We start from the raw sequence: 13,050 nt of genomic DNA on the forward strand, positions 1-13,050 counted from the left end.
AGGAGACCGACTACTGCTTAGGGCTGCTGGGAGAAAGTTGTCTCTTCAGTAGTGGCAGCGGTGGGCATTGGTATCTTTTTTTCTTGACTTTTTCTTTACATTTGAAATGAGATCAAAACTTAAAATAAGTAAATGCATGAAAAAAGAGATGGAGGTCAATCTACAGATTAAAGGCTACCTAGACGAGATCGTAGCCCATCAGAGCGGAAACACGGCATCACCCTTCTGTCTACCTGGTGATCGCAGAGCCCTACAAGTGCGTGGCTGGTGGAAAAGAAATACAGCTAAAGTTTTAAAACTTCTTGAAATTTAAAGCACGGTTCTAGCCCTCAGAGAAGCTGGTCTGGGACACACATAACCCCAACCCAGCGAGAAGGGGCAGGAGGGCGACGCTGAGACCAGCCCTCGAGCCTGGATGGCCCTCGTGTGAGGCCACAGAGGAGGCCTGGTTCCCACACTGTTACCTCCTCAAAACAAAACAGTGCCTGTTGCAGGCGCCTCAGTTCCCCCGTGAGGAGACTGAACCTCAGGGGTGCCAGGGGTACGGGTCGCCCCCTCGTCAGTGGCGGCTGGGATCACACCCCCAGTGCGCTCGGTCCAGAGCCCCCTGTTCCCAGGAGGATCGAGGTGCCAGACGGAGTGCCTGAGGTGCCCGACGACACGTACAGAGACTCACATGGGGGAAGGGGGACTTGCGTCCATCCCAGCGGCCAGGGAGCAGCTCCACCTGTCCCGGGCTCAGGGTAGGAAGCCAGCCGTCCCTCAGGAGGCTTGAGGGCCGAGGGGGAGTAGGCGGGGCTGCCACGCGTGAGCCCACACACCTGCACCTGCATCTGCACCTGCGCTCTCGCTCTTTCCATCCCTCTCCCCTAGCTACAGTTTCCTAAGTCGTAATATCCTTGATAACAAGAGAAGAGCAACAAAAGTCATTGTGAATTTTTTTAAAAACACAAGGAATGTTTGCCCAGAATTTCTCCCCAGAAGAGCTGGCTCACAGTGGGGCGCCTGGACGCAGCTTCCTTCCAACCAGGTCCCGCCCCTGGCCACACTCCCCCACCCTGCTTCCCTGGACACCTGTGGCCCATCGGGTGACACGTCATTATATACTTGAACAACAGTGGTGTCCATCAGCAGCCTGAGGCCACCGCTGCCTGGCTGTGGTGACGCGGTCCTGACAAGGCCCCTTTTAGACAGAAATTCCTCACTCTTGGTGATCAGGGTTGCACTGACCCTCAGGTGGGAGTTTGCCTTTTTCATTTTGGGACATTGAAATTATTATTAAACATCACCCGGGGCAGGGAGTGAGGGGAGAACCCACGATGCAGTGAGTGTCTGGGCTGTGGGGGCGCCTGCAGTCCCACGAGTTCCTTCTCTTCCTGGGCCCCGACTAACCTTGCAATGCCCCACGGCAGTGAGAGTGAGGTGTCAGGCCAACCCAGAGAATTCCAAACCAGCTCCTGGCAGGTCTGGGGAACCATTTGTGTGTTTGCCCCTGACACAGAACCGGAGTCATCCCCTGAGCAGAATAAATAGAGAGCCACTTCCTGGAACTCTGTGCCTCAGGGGACAGAGGCTGAACCTGAAACCCGGCAGGGACTAGCCATGCTGTGTGACCTTGGGCAAGTGACTTAAAGTCTCTGTGCCTTTGGTTCCTCCTCTGAAAAAAAAAATGGCTATAATGATACTTGCTACTAATATAAATAACACCTTATCTTGTAAATGTAATAAAATAATAGGGCAAGGGTAATAACTGGGAGCTGTGGTGGTTGTGGTGGGCACTGGATGAATTTCTATATTTAGAGAACTCAGAACTTTGCTGGGCACAGAGCTAGGGTCTCAAGGTGATTATTATTATCAGTGTCATTGTCATTATGAGGCAGAGTGTTGTGTAGGAGAAAGACTGTAGAGGCTTTGGAGACTGAGAAATCCGTGGGCTCAGCCACTTACTGTGTGTCTTTAGGAGAATCACCTAACCTCTCTGAGCTTAGTTCCCCATCCATAAAATGGATTGTTGTTGGGGCAAATAAGATAATGCAGCGTTTTCAAAAATGTACAGCATAGGTCCTTGGGTGGTAACAGGAGATGATTTTAGGTGATCAATGGGCCGATTTTTATTTTAATGGTAAATGTATTTCTTTTCATGTTTACCAAGGAAAAGAATGCACAATTGTATCCAACCCGTCATTTTTCAGGAATTATTACTCGGACCAAGATTCCTTTTACATATACTTGAATGTCTTCTGTAGTGAATCTATTTATAGAAAAATATTAGTAAAAAGTACAGGGGAAGGACTTCCCTGGTGGCTCAGTGGTTAAGAACCCGCCTGCCAACGCAGGGGACACAGGTTCGAGCCCTGGTCCGGGAGGATCCCGCATGCTGCGGAGCAGCTAAGCCCGTGCGCCACAACTACTGAGCCTGCGCTCTAGAGCCCACAAGCCACAACTACTGAAGCCCGCGTGCCACAACTACTGAAGCCCGTGCACCTAGAGCCCGTGCTCCACAAGAAGAGAAGCCACCGCAATGAGAAGCCCGCGCACCGCAACAAAGAGTAGCCCCCACTCGCCGCAAGTAGAGGAAGCCCACGCGCAGCAACGGAGACCCAACGCACCTCAAAATAAATAAATAAATATGTACAGCTTTAAAAACAATAAACTCGATTTTTATTTTTTATTTTTTATTTATTTATTTATTTTGGGCTGCGTTGGGTCTTCGTTGCTGCACACTGGCTTTCTCTAGTTGCAGTGAGCGGGGGCTACTCTCCGTGTGGTGCGTGGGCTTCTCATTGCGGTGGCTTCTCATGGCGGAGCACGGGCTCTAGGCATGCGGGCTTCAGTAGTTGTGGCACACGGGCTCGGTAGTTGTGGCTCACGGGCTCTAGAGCGCAGCCTTCAGTAGTTGTGGCGCACGGGCTTGGTTGCTCCGTGGCATGTGGGATCTTCCCGGACCAGGGCTCGAACCCGTGTCCCCTGCATTGGCAGGTGGATTCTTAACCACTGCGCTATCAGGGAAGCCCAAAAAAATAAACTCAATTTATTTAAAAAAAAAAAAAAAAAGTACAGGGGAACCAACACATGGCAGGAATGGGGGAGGCGGTACTTGGATGAAGTTAGGTTTGTGCCCTGCGTAGCCCTGGGGGCACTGGCATCGCCGCAGCTGTGTCCGCGTCTCTCTGCTTCTCACCTGTGCCAGGGAATTGTGCCACACTGCAGAGGGAAGCCTGGGAGTGGCAGAAACCTTCCCACAGTGAGCGACGGGCGCTGGGGATGAATGCATCGCTTCCCATCTAGCCCCTCGGGGCACCTGTATGGTCCCTCGGAGGGTCCCCGGTGGGGCTGAGCCCCAGTTGCCTGCGCACGTACTAATGAACTTCTTCAGCGTTCCTGGGCTCATGGCCCCTTCTCTGTCTTCAAAGTCAGCAGGGTAACATGTTCAAGTCTCTCTTCCATCTTTCAAGGATCCTCATGATTACACTGGGCTTACTCAGATAATCTAAGCCTCTCTATTCTCTTCTCTTGTTTTTTCCTTTTTTTTTAAATTTTTATTGAAGTATAGTTGATTTACAGTGTTGTGTTAATTTCTGCTGCACAGCAAAGTGACTCAGTTATACATATATATTCTTTTCCATATTCTTTTCCATTCTGGTTTTTCACAGGATATTGAATATAGTTGCCTGTGCTCTACAGTAGGACCTTGTTGTTTACCCATCCTGTATGCAAAGGCATATCTGCTCACCCCAACCTCCCACAGTCCCCTCCCCCTTGGCAACCACAAGTCTGTTCTCTATGTCCTTTATTCTGTTTCTGCTTCATAGATAGGTTCATTTATGTCTTTCTTTAGATTCCACATGTAAGTGATATCATATGGTAGTTGTCTTTCTCTTTCTGACTGACTTCGCTTAGTATGATAATCTCTAGGTCCGTCCATGTTGCTGTGAATGGCATTATTTCATTCTTTTTTATGGCTGAGTAATATTCCATGCTATATTATGTATATATATATATATATACCATACCTTCTTTATCCATTCATCTGTTGATGGATATTTCGGTTGTTTCCATGCTTTGGCTATTGTAAATAGTGCTGCTATGAACATAGGTGTACATGTATATTTTCAAATTATAGTTTTGTCTGGGTATATTCCCAGGAGTGGGATTGCTAGATCATATGGCAACTCTATTTTTAGTTTTTTGAGAAACCTCAATACTGTTCTCCATAGTGGCTGCACCAATTTACGTTCCCACCGACAGCGTAGGAGGGTTCCCTTTTCTCCACACCCTCTCCAGCGTTTGTGGTTTGCAGACTTTTTAATGATAGCCATTCTGACTGGTGTGAGGTAGTACCTCTTTGTAGTTTTGATTTCTCTAATAATTAGCAATGATGAGCATCTTTTCATGTGCCTCTTGGCCATCTGTATGTCTTCTTTGGAATCTCCCTATTTTAAAATGTTTAACTCAATTATACCTGCAAAGTCCCTTTTGCTGTGTAACGTCACATATTCACAGGTTCCAGGGATTAGGATGTGGACGTCTTTGGGGGCCATTATCCTGTCGACCACTGGCTTCCTGGATCACACTCCCCGAAAAGCTACCCGTACCCAAATCCTTATCTCAGGCTCTGCTTCTGGGGGACCCAACCCCCGCCCCGAGATAAAGCACACCACCACTCGGCCTCAAGGGTCCCTCATCCTGTGCTCTTGGGAGTCCGTGTGAGACTTCTGTGTATGCAATTGGACTTCACACTGCTGTGAATCCCACTCAGGTGCAGACACACCCACCAGCAGCCATGTTCCCGGCTGCTCTTGAGTTTCAGCTGCAGGAATATCAAGTTTTATCTCAAAGTTACCCTAACGACCTGTTCACCTAAAAGAAAGACCCCGAATAAGACAATATTGGCTGCTTTCCCCAAACTCCTCAGAGCCCCTCTGTCTCCAGTAGCTGGGATCCCCAAGCCACTGGCAGTCAGGCACATACTGGGGACAGAACAGACACCCTGCTTGGCTGAGGTGGGGAGGCAGCAGGAAATGGGGTCCTTGTTGTGAGAGGGGAAGATTTTTCCCCAAGCTCCTGGACTTGGGAGTGGAGCCCTGGCTTTGAACCCAGCTCTTCCACTTCCTAGCTAAGTGAAACTTCATTCCCCCAAGCCTCCACTTACCCATCTGTGAAATGGGATAACAACATTCACCCACCTCCAAGGGGTGATAGTCAAAATATCTAGCAGCTCGCACGGAACAGGCATCAAACATTCTGAGCAGGGCCAGGCATAAACAACCAACACGGTGGATCCAGCACTGCGAGCTGAGCGCCAGCTTTGGCCGCCCCCAGGGCCGTCGTGAGGGTGTGATGAGAACGCAGGAAAAGCAGTGTGTCCTCCAGCAGCGGGGCCGTGATGAGCTGCCCTTATCCTACCAAGGCCATCAGATCATATCACTGTGCTGAGGACGAGTACCTCAGCTGGATGCAAACTGAGCCTTTCGAAAAGCAAGTCCAAAGAATTGCACGGAAGACAGGCCTTGCTGATTCCATGCCTGGACGAGGCAGCAGAGGCCGCTACGCTCGAGGAAAAGGCAGGATCGGGACTGGTCCCAGCTCCACCACGTCTGGACTTTATCTTGAAAATCAGGACACGTCTCACTTTTTGCCCCAAATTGCTCAACGAGAGCATCAGATCTTGGCATCGATCGTCTGGACAGAGGGCCATGTGGAGCTGAGTCTCTGAAGCCAGGGTCCTGGAGGGGGCAGGCGGGCACTGGTACAGGGCAGCTGCCCCCCTGCTCTGGGGAGGGAGGCAGAGGGCAGGAGAGGGTGGCTGGCCAGGCTCCGAAGCTCGGGAAGACTCAGGGACAGTGTGACCTGGAGCCCGGAGAGGCCAACATCTGCAGATTCCGTCTGAGCCGAAGCCAGAGCCCAGCCGTCCTGTTACCTATTAGGGGACACGAACCCTGCAGAGGCCCAGCCTGGCTTTGGAAACCAAATGTGGGTGATTCCTACGCCCTGAGTCACGCCTGGGAAAGAGCGTTGGTGGGCCACGTTGCACGGGGTGGATTCCTGTTTCCCATTTTGTTCCTCCACATTTGCATCCTGTCCTGGGCCTGCAGGAAGGTGGGGTGGGTTCTGGAAGGAGGGCAGGCCCTCACTTCGGGGATCCTGGCGGAGAAACAGAACAGAGGAAAACGATGGATGGGACACAGCGCCACCTCTGCTGGCCTCACGGAAGCAGTCTACCAGAGAGGACCTTCCCTGCGGGCAGCCTGGGAGGAGGGGCGGGAGTTCAGAGCCAACCCTGCAGCTCTGTCCCTCAGCAACTCAGAGAACTCAACCACCGGCTCACACACAACCACCAAACAAAAAAGTGGCACCATTTATGCACAGAACACTTTACATATGTTATCACATATACGATCTCATTCAATCTTCACAGTAACCCTACAATAGAAACCGAGGCCCAGAGGGGTTAAGTAACTTGCCCAAGGACACACAGCCAGTGAGTAGTGGAGCCTGGACTCGCCATCTGGTCCATGAGATGCTAAAACCCCTTCAACACGCAGAGGGGGTAGAGCTGTAGATGCACAGTGTGTCTTCTAGACATGCCTCCAGTGAAGCCCCATGGATGGCATTAACCAGAGGGAACAAAGAATGTGGTCATTCAGAGGAGGAGTTGTTTGCTCAGAAGCAAGGACCTTTTTGAGCAGATGAGATCCTGATACCGGGACATCCTGACACCAGGGCCAAGCCCTCTGACCGCTGAGCCCCCAGCTGAAAGCCGGTGCTTTGGTTCCCGGTCTGAGTGAACGCCGGCCGGGACCATCCCTTTCAGTGCTAGAAAATTCCAACTGCCAGGGCCAGCATCTCCACGCCTGGAAGCTGCATGAAGTGTGCCCTCAAAATGCTTGTCCAGGGCTTCCCTGGTGGCGCAGTGGTTGAGAATCTGCCTGCTAATGCAGGGGACACGGGTTCGAGCCCTGGTCTGGGAAGATCCCACATGCCAAGGAGCAACTGGGCCCGTGAGCCACAACTACTGAGCCTGCGCATCTGGAGCTTGTGCTCCGCAACAAGAGAGGCCGCGATAGTGAGAGGCCCGCGCACCGCCTTGAAGAGTGGCCCCCACTTGCCGCAACTAGAGAAAGCCCTTGCACAGAAACGAAGACCCAACACAGCCAAAAATAAATAAGTAAATAAATAAATAATAAAAATAAAGGAATTCCTTTAAAAAAAAAAGTCTTTAAAAAAAAAAAAAAGATTTATGTCTTATTTAAAAAAAAAAAAAAAAATGCTTGTCCATCCAGAACCTGTGAATGGGACCTTATTTGGAAATTGGATCTTTGCTGAGGTGATTAATTAAAATGAGGTTATAGTGGACTAGCGCGGGCGCTAAACGCATCAACTGCTGTCCGAGAGGAAGGCCACACGAGGAGGGAGGCAGAGATTGGAGTGATGCAGCCACTGCCAAGTATCACCAAGGGTGGCCAGAACCACCCAAAGCTAGGCGCAAGGCCAGGAAGGACTCTTCCCTAGAGCCATCAGAGTGTGGCCCTGCGACACACTGATTTCAGGCTTCTGGCCTCCAAAAGTACGAGAGAGTAAATTTCCGTTGTTTTAAGACACACAATTTGTGACAGCAGCCCTAGACATCTGGAAACAGCCGTTCTACCTGAGCACAGGTAAACTGGAGGTGCTGGGTATTAACACCCCTCAGAGCAGCCCTCAGCCAGTGACAGACGAGAGCCGATGACTAGACACTTGGCCCCTCACCCCTTGGCTGGGACGGTCCACTTCCTAAAGCCTTGGTGGGAAGCAGCAACCATCTTCACCACTCGCTCCTATTGATGAGAACCAGTCACGTGACCACCTGGATGCAAAGAAGTCTGGGAAATGTAGTCCCTGGCCAGGCAGCCACAACTAAAGAGAGTTCTATAGAAAGGGGAGCAGTTTTTGGAGGACAACTAGCCATGAATGCATAATAAATATTTGTTCGACTCATTAATGTATTAACTAATGAATGAGCAAACAAACCACTTGGAAAGGCTATTTCATAAATAAATGGTGGTTGGATGCTGAGCTTACTCGGGGACCCTCAGATTGAACAGATCAGGATACGGATCTGGAAGAGAGTCGGCCATGTGCCCCCCTCAGTCCCCTGCCTACTTCCCTCCCTACACATCCACCAGGTACATCACCCACCTAGGGGCCTTAGAGGGGTCTTAGAGGCCAGCTCGCCAGCCTCTGCCTTTCCCACGCAGAGAAACAGGCCCAGGGTGGCATGGGGACAGGACAGGGTCACACGGCAAGTTTGTCAGTGAGGAGCCGGGCCCCTGGCCGCTTGACCCCAGGCCAGTGCCTGAGCCACTCAGTAGCTGCTGGACCCTCATTGTTCAGCTAATTACTGCAAGTCCAGGCCTGTGCAGCATCTGCGTGGGGACGCTGTATAAACATTTCCTCTTTGGCAGAGCAGGAAATGAAGGGATGATGAGGTCAAGTGACTTTGCTGGGCTCCTGCTGCCCTGCCTATCATCCAGGCCCCACCCGAGCTGCCTGCGGCCCTTCCCAAGGCTCCTGAGTCAGGTCAGAGGGACGGCCACGGGCCTGGGCCCTCCATCGCCTTCTGCGCCTGGGCCAGGGAGGCCTGGGGTTGAACCCTGCTCTGCACTGCCTGGCTGGGTGCTCTTGAGAAAGTTGCTCAACCTCTCTGAGCTTCCATCTCCTCCTCTGCCAAGTCCCTTCGTCCCTCGTGGAGTGGTGAGGATCAAAGAACACCATGTGGGCAAAGCATTTGGCACAGACCCTGACAGACAGTGCTCACCACTGTTTTCCTAATTTTTAAGCTCTTCTGAAAAGATTAGTCACTGAACTGTACACTTTAAAATAGATAATTGTGTGTTATGTGAATTCCACCCCAATTAAAAAAGGATTAGGTATTAGATGTTTTTCCCCACTGTCGCCCCATCACATACACACTCATACACATATGCACATCCACAACTCCCACATCCACATACTCTCACACACTAATACAGTCACACACACAAACACACACATATATACTCTCGTTTGTTATCACACTGAAAACTCACAACAGCCCCGCAAAGGTACACCCTGATCCCAGCCTGCAGATGGGTAAACTGAGGCTCAGAGAAACAAGCCACTGGAGGTCATCCAACCAGTTAGTGGCAGGGCCAAGAATCAGCCTCAGTTCCACTCCAAAGCTGGAGGTAAACACCGACTGCAGATCCATCCAGGTCCGCCCCTGAGTCCCACACAGTCCGCCAGCATTTATGAAGTACCTCCAAGGCCTGCTCTATCCCAGGCACTGGGCTAGGAGCCCTCCCCTCCCCATGGACTTTTGTGCTCAAAGAAACTTCAAGATGAGTTGATCCAATCTGGCACCCCATTTAAAGAAAAGTAAACAGACCAGAGAGGTTAAGTGACTTGCCCAAGGTCACACAGCTAATTAGTACCAGACCAGACACACAGCCGAGGCTTCCTGTTCCCCCGCCCCCTCCCTGGCCAGGGCGGCCCCTGGACTTGCCGCAGACATCTCCTGGGGAATTCTGCTCCAAAGACAGAGATCTGTGACTGTGACGCCAGCAGGCAGGCCGGCAGTGATGGGCTGTGGCAGATCCGATGGACTTTTAAAAGTCTTTAGATAACAAGCTCCATTCCCGAGCTAATCAAAATCTAAGACCCATGCCACAGGTCTCTCTGTGTCCTGAACAAAGAAAAGTCACTTTGAAACTTAGGAGGAAACAATTTCCCAAGTGCCTGTGTATTAGATCAAGTTATCTTCCCCCCTCGTGTGGACTGTGGGAGTTTTGAAAAAAATATTTCCCATTAAACTTCAAAAATAAGTTCAAAGAGGAAAAAAAGAAATGAGCCCTTCTGAGCATGGCAAGATTTCCAAGCTGTCAGGAACTGGTTGCCCTCTGCTGGACAAAAGGGGCACGGCCACTTTATAATCAGAACCCTTTCACTCCCCCAGTTATCCTGGATCCAACATGATAGTAGCTGTGCTTTTCACAAGTGGGTTTGCATTTTCTCCGTAACTGACGGCTACTCAGAAATCAGAAACGCGTTCAACGCGTGATCTGTGTTGTTCACTCACTCACTCACTCATCCATCCATTCACCCTGCCTCACATCTTTATGGAGTGGCTACTGTCTGGTGAGCAATGTCCCGGGATGTTCTGCATAGCCAACACATTCCAGAGGAGACCACAGACAATAAGCAACTTAAAAATTAACAGACAAAGCAAATTAACCAAAAAAAAGCCAGGTGACTGTAAATGCTGTGAGAATAAATCACAGAGGCAGGGAAGGGGCAGTGGGGGTGAGGTGGGCAGGGAGGCCACACGGAGCACAGACGGAATGCAGGGAGGGATGGAGTCGCGTGGGCATGGGGGGGGGGGGACAGTGCTCCTGGCAGAGGGAACAGCCAGGGCAAAGGCGGGGCCGATGGGGTGCGTTTGCCTGGTCGGAGGAGAGAAAGGGGGCCAGCTGGCTGGGGCTCGGGGATGAGGGAGAAGCAGGAGGACACACCGTGGATGGGGCCGTCCCCGCCGCCCTGCAGGGAATTGGAGCTGTGTCCGGCAAACACGCGAGAGAACCGGACCATGGACAGAGGGAGCGGGGGCTCTTTGCACTGAGGGACCCCCGAGGGCTGGACCTCAGAGGAGTGAGGGGTGAAAGCAGGACTGCACACGCCACCTCCGGCGGGGAGTCCCAGAGCCTCCCGGGAAAGAGAGGAAACACACGGCCTGAGACGCAGCCTCTCCCTCTGTCAGAGGGAAGTCGTGGCAGCGCTCACGGTTTGGGAGAACTAACTAGATTCTAAACCTTAGTAAGGGATCGGGGGCCAGTTTCGCTGTCGACGGCTTCCCACTGGTCACCCGCCTGGAGGTGGTCCGTGTGGGAAGCTAGAGCATCCAGAGGCTGCCGAGCCCTGGAGGGAGGGTGGGCTTCGCTGGAGGACACGGTGCAGCAGCCCTGCCCACCCCCCATTGACCCCACTGCCCCCAGGCTGCAGGCTGGGCCCGCCGTGCCCAGCCCAGGCCTCCGTGTCCCACACCCGGTTTCCTCTCGGGAAGGGGCCTTGCCTCCCTCCAGCTCAGGCCATGATGACGAATGGAGGACAGCTGACCCCTGGCCCCAGAGTCAGGCTCCCATGTGCACCCAAGGCCAGGCAGCACCCGAGGGGCCCAGGCTGGAGCGCCACAGGCAGGCACTTGGTCCCTGTGAGGGGTGAGGGTAGGGCAGGGTTCCATCCCATCCCTGGGCCCCCCCGGAGCTGCCTTCCCTTACCACGAAGGAAAGAGTGGCCCCGGCTGGAGGCATGTGCATTGCCAGGGAGCTGAGAGAAATGCAGAGTCTCAGGCCCACCCACCCCCCGAATATGCCCACCTCACCGGGTCCTGATGCACCGGGCAGGTGAGACCAGCCTGAACCCAGCCAGCTGCTCCCAGCTTCTGGCATCTTCCGAAGTGAGGGCTCACTTTCTCTCTCCACCAAGGCCACTCCACGCAGGACACGAGAGCCAGCTCTAGGCTAGTGCCGGTGCCCACCCCGGGACAGCTCCGGGCCAGCCCTCTGCCCACCGTGCCGAGGCCACAAAACTCAAGTGCCAGCGTCCTCCTCCTGCCCTCCCACCACCAACCTGCACCCTGGCCTTCCGGGCAGCTCCCCAAATGCCCCCGACCTGCCCTCCCGCCAGGCGGCAGCGGGGCCACAACTAGCTCACACCCATCAGCACTTTCCAGCAGGCCCCGAGAGGAAAGCACTCCTCAAACGCTGACATCTGAGTGTCTGGAAGGGAGAGGTGCCTCCACTGCCCCGGGGTCCAGGGCAGCTCCTGGGACAGCCGGGCACGAGGGGACCCACCAGGCGGCAGCAGGGTTGTGGGAACGAGGCCGGAGCCCCCGAGGTGCAGCCCGGGACCGCAGGGCAGGAGGCGGGCAGCCCAGCCAGCTGGGCCAGGCCTGTGGTCAGCCAGGGGCTCAGGTGGAGACGGCTCCCACTGGCTGAGCCCTCAGCACGTGCAGACACTTGCCATGGGGGTTTTCTGCCCTCAAGAGAGTATTTAAAAGTTCATTATGGAATTTTTCAAATTGAGAAAATCAGTAATAAAAGCAAATGGTTCCCATATATCCACGACTTAGACTCAACAATTATGATCTTTCTGCCGAATTTTCTGCTCAGCAGAAAGGCGGATAGACGTGGCTGAACCATTTTAAAGTATCTCACAGACAGCAGGACACTTTCACCCTAAATATTGCAGCAGGCGTCTCCAAAACCAGAAAGGCATCCTTCTACGCGCTCACAATGCTATCAGCTCACCTAGCAAAATTAGCAATACTTTCCTGGTATCGTCTGATACCCGGTCCACATCCAGGTTTCTCCCGGTTGTCCCCAGCATGTCCCTCACGGCTAGCCTTTTAACCAGGACGCAGGCAAGGACTGCACGCGGCACTTGGCAGTCACGACGTCTTGTCGCTCTGGAGCGGTGTCCCCGCTCCTCCCGGTTTCTCTGCGGCCGCCCGCCCCGCTGCCGTGGGCTGTTGAGGAGGCCAGGCTGTGGCAGCAGAGTGGCCCGTCTTCATCTTCAGGATGGTGGGCCCAGCGCTCACAGCCGGGCCTGTCCTTCCTGGCAACAAGGGGCCCTGTGACGCCCTCAGTGCGGCACCCACAGCACAGGCTGGCCAACCAGCACCAGCCTGGACAGAGCTGCAGCCCTGCAGGGACAAAGGACCCCGAGGGATACTGGCCGGAGCTGCCCAGACCCCTCCAACCGCAGCTCCCAATTGTGGGGGGCCCAGGGGTGGGCTGCACAGGTGGCCCCCCGGGGGTCTCGGCTGGGCAGAGCTGGAGGGAGATAGAGGCCGGGAGGCCCGGGCGCTGACGGGGCCGGAGGAAGGTGGGCCAACAACACGCTGGACCCGGGCCTGTCCTCTCACTCGCTCCGCCTGGGCATTTGCGGGCTCCCCGAAGGGCACGCTCCACACCTTCTCCATCAGTGCTGACTTCAGCTCGCCTGCATCACCTCCTCCGGACCCCACCCTGTCCC

The 13,050-nt window shown here is 53.6% G+C and overlaps 1 long non-coding RNA gene across 2 annotated transcripts in view; it reads right to left on the minus strand.

Annotated features, from left to right (window-relative positions):
• LOC103015260 (uncharacterized) overlaps positions 1–11,618 on the minus strand; it is a 36,190-nt gene extending 24,572 nt beyond the window's left edge. For both annotated transcript variants that reach the window (XR_003622456.2, XR_450198.2), the window contains exon 1: positions 11,396–11,618. This is a non-coding gene — a long non-coding RNA (uncharacterized LOC103015260). The remainder of the gene's footprint in view (positions 1–11,395) is intronic.
• Between the last annotated feature and the right edge of the window lie 1,432 nt (positions 11,619–13,050).

Source organism: Balaenoptera acutorostrata, chromosome 19 (assembly GCF_949987535.1).
Source record: "Balaenoptera acutorostrata chromosome 19, mBalAcu1.1, whole genome shotgun sequence".
In the NCBI taxonomy this organism is placed as follows: Eukaryota; Metazoa; Chordata; class Mammalia; order Artiodactyla; family Balaenopteridae; genus Balaenoptera; species Balaenoptera acutorostrata.